This window comes from Epinephelus lanceolatus, chromosome 2 (genome assembly GCF_041903045.1).
Source record: "Epinephelus lanceolatus isolate andai-2023 chromosome 2, ASM4190304v1, whole genome shotgun sequence".
NCBI classification, from domain to species: Eukaryota; Metazoa; Chordata; class Actinopteri; order Perciformes; family Serranidae; genus Epinephelus; species Epinephelus lanceolatus.
In genome coordinates this window covers 48,697,851-48,703,885 of record NC_135735.1, presented here as the reverse complement: position 1 = coordinate 48,703,885, position 6,035 = coordinate 48,697,851, and the positions used below count along the sequence as shown (strand labels likewise).

General features: G+C 43.9%; 1 protein-coding gene across 2 annotated transcripts in view; it reads left to right on the top strand.

Moving 5' to 3' along the window:
* Positions 1-2,270: 2,270 nt before the first annotated feature.
* The window catches only part of cemip (cell migration inducing hyaluronidase 1), a 383,014-nt gene continuing 379,249 nt past the window's right edge, over positions 2,271-6,035 (top strand). Inside the window, exon 1 of one of the 2 annotated variants that reach the window (XM_033622351.2) lies at positions 2,271-2,404. The gene's annotated coding sequence lies outside the window, so the exon portion shown is untranslated. Of the gene's footprint in view, positions 2,405-2,477; positions 2,721-6,035 lie in introns of those variants that run through there. The other variant, XM_078162221.1, reaches the window with a different exon arrangement.

Genomic DNA, 6,035 nt, shown 5'->3' with positions numbered 1-6,035 from the left:
TGTAAAAGGCATCATATTTATCTAAGAGAGACAAAGGCCTTATCACCCTATGTTTTCTCTGAACCTATACTTTAGGTAGTTTATACAGCTGATGGTAGAGCTTAAAGTTCTATCTTTCATATTTGTTTATATTTTGTTGTTGCTTTTTAATGAGTTGATACTTGTTTCTGTATTCATTTTGGGGAGCTTTTATTTTTGTGAATTCGATTTTTGGTGACGTAATTTCCTGTAGATTTGCGCTATCCTCCTCACTCGTTTTCTGGACCCCATGAAGAGAGGTATGAGTTATGTGTGTTTTTGGCTATAAAGCGTTGAAATGTGATAGAAACATTAAACAGAGGTGTGAACTTTACATGGTACAGGTCACACATGCTGTCTGTAGCTGGTACATTTACTTCAGTGTTCATTTATGTAGTTTTCTTTATCAGTGCAGCACTCGTATGTAGCATGCTAAATTACTGATCTCAAGTTGAGCTAAAGGAGCATGGCGGCAGTTTTTCATGCAGGTTGTTGTGTTGCCTCTTGTTTCTAAAGGCGCCGTATGTTAGATTGTGGCCTAAACGGTTACTGCACTCAAATTCAAAATACTGCCACGAGTCGTGTCCGCCCCAAGTTTGAGCAAGTCTGGCTTCTCTGCTGCTAACGCTGCTGCCGGGATATAGTGGAGGAGGAGCCTGCTGCTAATGCTATGTACCGGTACACTGCTAATGCTGCTTTCCGTACTGCTAACGTTTGTTTCTCCAAAAAAACAGTCAGGTTGATGACCCACCTGCACATGGGCTACAATGTATGATCGAAATTGAATAACAGTTGAAAGTATTCGAAATGTCCATCCCCGTCTAGCTATGATGCTAGTTAGCCAACTTTGGCTAAAGCTAACCTGTCGAGGAGAAGAGTAGCCACTTCGACATCCGATTTCAAATTCTTCTCCGCTTTCAATCATCTCCACCATTCAAAAGCATCTCCTATATAGACCCTTGCTTTGCCTAGAGTTTTGTCTTGGCATTTTTGGGAATCATAACGAGGTCGTTTGGGTTTAGTCACACCATCAGCCATTGTAGGTCAGTCGTAACTACTGGCAACCCGGATGCTGAGACTCTACTGATTGCGTGACTGGTAGACAGCGGTGGGTGGCGCAACAGGCCAAAACACAAATTCAAAACATAAACATGATTTTGTAAAAAAAAAAAAAAAATTTAAATGCAAATGTTCTGGCTGTACTATTGTTGTCAATGAGATCAGTATGCTATACCTATTACAGTAACATTATTCCTTAGTCTCTGTGACATATTAGGATGATTTTACAACTACTACTTTAGATTTCTTACATATAGCGCCTTTAAAAGTGTGCTTGTGGAAAGTTGGTCATGAGAAGTTGCCGTACTGATTTTAATGTGTTTTGCACAGGTATGTAAGCTCCTTCTATGTTGATTTTTGTGTAAATTCGTTCTAATGAAATATTTAAAAAATTGGCGCTGATGGGGGAAAAATATCTCTTAAACTGCACATTGTTATTGTAACTACACAGTCTGTAGATCTATAAATCCCCCTGGACAGCGGCGCAGTTGTCCTCGTCTCCTTCTTCATCATCCACAAACACAACGCACAGCTTGTAGCAAACCAAAGTGTCAGGCCAGACCGGTTACATAGACATAATAAAAAAGTATGTCCATTGGGAAATCTGAACCAGTTATGTGGATTTCTCAAGTGAATTTGTTGATAGTGTTTACAGTAGGCTATGCATAAAGTTTACTTTATATAAAGAATACTTTTAATATTAAGAGTGAACATATTGCTAAATTTCAACTTCAGATTTGGATAAAACAAACTCTTTTTTTAATTTCATCAGTGCTTGTTTTGTGTACCCACACTTCGTTTCTATGGGTGTATGTGGGGGTGGAATATGGATGAGCTATACTTATTTTTATTGGTTAACTTTCTTAGCATTTTCTTGTGATACTTATTATATTTACTTTCTTTTTTATTTATTAATCAATATTTTCATTGTACCTGTTACTTCTAAAATCTTGGCTATTCCCTAGCATACAGGGAGGCTGGGTTTACAAGGAGTCGATGAAATAGGCTTACTCCTCTCTCTCTCTCTCTCTCTCTCTCTCTCTCTCTCTCGCTCTCTCTCTCTCTCTCTCTCTCTCTCTCTCTCTCGTGCACACACACACACACACACACAAACACACACACACACACACACACACACAGTGGGCGTGTCTTTTCTCCAGCTGGAGTAACTGGAGGCGGCGCTGCACCGTGCTGACAGGGAATGGCCGTGTCTCTGCGCTCCGACGCCGGCTGACACATTAACAGCTCTCCGCTCCATCACTGCACTGCTCCGAGCTGCGCGTCTCGCAGGCTCTGGGACTAGACACGTATTCCATGCTACACTTCGGTAGGTCTCCGACTCTTTAACACCTTTTTAAGGGGCGTGGGTGTGTTGTGTGTGTGATGACATTGTGGCCAATACAGAGTGGGTACTTGGGGCCGTAATTTGTCCGCTGTGAGCCACAGGTGTGCTTGAAAAGATCCGTATCGGTAAATGCGGTTTGTGCGCGGATAGAGCATGCTACTGGGTAAGGAAGCACTCTTCATTGTCTGCATGCTGTCCCAGCGGACTGAAGAGGGTCGCCTGCATCTTGTCAGCGTGTGGGTGCGGGCTGGACTGTTGAGCGCACGCCGCCTGTCTTGCCGCGACTTTAGGGGCAAAGGTAAGTGGTCAGCGCGCGCTGATAGTACAGCTTCCTTTCCAGCAGTAATTTTCACGGCTCTCTTTAACAAACACTTGATTTCGCCGTGTTCGCACTGTGCTTGGAAATGAAATACAAAAAAATACTGTAAATAACAAAGTAGGCCTACTGTATAGATACCGTCTAATCAACTGAGGAAGGCCGTCTCCAGCAGCACACAGTCAGGGCAGCACTGCTTTTGCGTCGTCGCTCTACCTTCTGATGCTGCCAGAACTGCTTTGTGTATTGGAGCAGAGGGATCCAGCCACGCACATAGGCTGTGATTGACCTTTTTAAATAACTCCAGTGTAAGGGGCTGTCATCTTAAACAAAGGAAGAAAACGTACTTTTCTGTGAATTGCGCACGTTCATTCGCTTGTGCACCCAGCTGCTGTTGTCCGCCAATTTAAAGCAGTCGTCTGCAGGTTTTCCTTCTCTTCCACTCCATGAATGGTGCGCACTGTTCAGCGGTAGTTTCGCGGTGCTGTTCGGCTCCAGAGGAAATAAGTGAACTGTGCTTTCCAGTCTGCTTCGAACAGGTGAGTGGACTTGTTTGTCTTTAATACCTGCAGGGATGGTGCTGTCATATTTGTTGTTTGCACAGGTCTTTGTACATCCGGTCTGTAGCCAGAATTTTAGCTTTACAAAGTCAAGAGTCCTCAGTGCAAACCATCCCTAAACCTCTCTTTCTCTACGTTTCTGTGTTAGTTTCAAACATAATTTTGTAAATGCTGTTTCCAGGCCTTCCTTATAATGTCAGGAATATAACTGGAGGAATATATTTGTCTGTGTTGGTCCTTACACAGTCAGAACAATTTTGGTATGAATGATATCAATATCAGGCTTACAAGGTCATAATGCAATTTGTGTGTAAGTCCTCACATCTCATAGTGTAACATATAAACATTAAATACCAAAATTATTTTTAGTGGTTCTTTGGAGCATTTTATAAGTACATGTGATTTTTTTTTTTTTTTTTTCCCCTAACATCTGAAATTGATTTCTGTAGAATAACATATCATTAACTCTGCAGTTAACGGACACAGTATGAAACTGTCCTGATATCTCTACTATTCACTATAGCATTCTGAAATTGATTGTAACAGCTACTGGTAGCTTACATGTCTGGTGTCTAACACATGTTCATAAATTGCTCCTACTCCTTTTGTCTCCATTTGCAATGAAACTCAGATGTAGTTCAGGCAGCTGACAGTGAGTCTGTGTTTGTGACTGCACAATGTGGGGATCAAGTGGAATCTGCTTTGGCTGATGAAATGATGATGCCTCAGAGCTGTCTGTGGCTGACTTCTGCCTTCCTGTGTTCCCTTATCACCTTCAGTGTCCTCCAGGGAGGATGACATGATGATGAGCAACAGAATAGCACTTTAACAAGCAATAGGAAGAGGAGAAGGCAGGGCAAGAGTGGCAGTTTTGATGACAATAAGGGGGAGGATGGCATTTGTGTGGACTAAGGTTGTGAAAAATGTGTTTGAGTGACCTGCTCTATTTTGAAAAAAAGAAGGCTATACAACTACTCGAGGCTAAAATAAGTCAAGCTCAACAAGAACAGGCAGCAAGAACAGGTTGTGAGTCTGTTGGATGCTGTTGGTGATGATGAATGTTGAGATTATGAAGGTGTGTAGAAATGCAGCTGAGAAAAAATGTGAGAGAAAAGAGAGAGGACCATCTCCCTGGGTGTGACGCTGGCACGAGAATTACACAAACTAAGGTGTAGTTGCATTACCTTTCATCTACAGCTGACTTGCGAGAGAGAGAGAGAGAGAGAGAGAGAGAGAGAGAGAGAGAGAGAGAGAGAGAGAGAGAGGTACATTGTGTGTGTGTGTGTGTGTGTGTGTGTGTGTGTGTATCTGTAAGAGATTCCTTTTGTTATTAAAGGTTTGCATCACTTGTACTTATGCTGCTCTGTTGTGTCTGATCTGCCATGGATGCTGGCCTGACTTCAGCTGCTGAACACAGACGAGGGGAGGATTGTGCAGCACTTTACTGTGTTCTTCTTGTGAGGACATTCTCCCTGGTACCAGGTCAAGGGAAATGATGCCTGATTCTTTTTAGGGATGTCATGCTAGCTGAGGGTCTTCTGGCAGACTCAGTCATCTGTGGGCTACTGTTCAGTGGCCTTGCTAACTAGGCTAAAGTGACTGACACTGAGACAGTAATCAGCACTAGTGGTAGCTTGAATGCCCCTGTCAGTCTGGCCTCTGGGACAGGCCCATTTATGGCAACCCACTGGATCCGTGGCGTTTTGCGATCCGGCCGAGGCACGGGTGCCGGAGCTAATAGCGGCCATTCAAGTCAATGTCAGCTGCTCCATCAGAAGTGCTGCGGTGCATCCTAGCCGCAGCCTAGAAGCAGCTTGGCGCTCTGCTCCGTTAAAAATACGCGCCAGGTCTATTTCTGATGGACGCCACGCGACGGTGCGTCAATTTGCACAGACCAAATGAGTCAAACAGGAAGTCAGGCACAGAAAAGACGAGAGTATCCAGTCAATTTTCAAAATAAAACACCCACGAAAACTCCGGATCGTATTTCACATTGCTACATCAACATGATGTGACGTGTAACTACCATGAGCCAAATGAGAAAGGAAAAAGAGCTTACTTCAGTGGTGCTGTGTGTTGCTGTGCAGGCTCAGAGTTGTCTTAAATACAGCCACACAATTCTCTACTGAAGTTTTCCGGGTGTTTCCAAGAATGCCTCACAAAGTGGATGGCAGTATTCCTCAGTATTCCGCTTAAAAATGCATTCTGCACTATCAACTCAAGCTCACACTAGCGCTAAGAGAGAGACGTCTGTGAGGCCGGGGAGGGAGGGGGAGCCAAAGAGTTCTCAGTAGGCGCTCCAGCCGGTGTGCTACAGAGTGACGTTCATTTACTGGAGGCATTTTATATCTGGCCGATTTTTGGAGACTATGGTGGGGCAAATTAGTCAGTGTATGGGAAACACTGTATATATACACTAGAAAACTTTTTCTCCTTGTGTGGTGTATTCTGCATGATCCGGTGGGTGCGCTGCTTTAAGTGGTCCGACAGGCAACCTGTTGAGATGATTTAGTTCCGCGTTATGCGTTGCCCCTCCGACTCTTCGGCGGGAGGACCACAGGGGGGGCTCAGAGTTATGGGGCACTGGCCCCTGGGTAGAAGTCAGGTCACCTAAGGATGTCTCTTAAAAAAAGTGACTAAGAATCTTGGAAAATGATGGGGTGTTCAAAGTGTCATTGTCTTGTAGCCACGTGTGGTCACAGTGGCTGCTGTTCAGCAGAAGTTACAGAGTTGATTG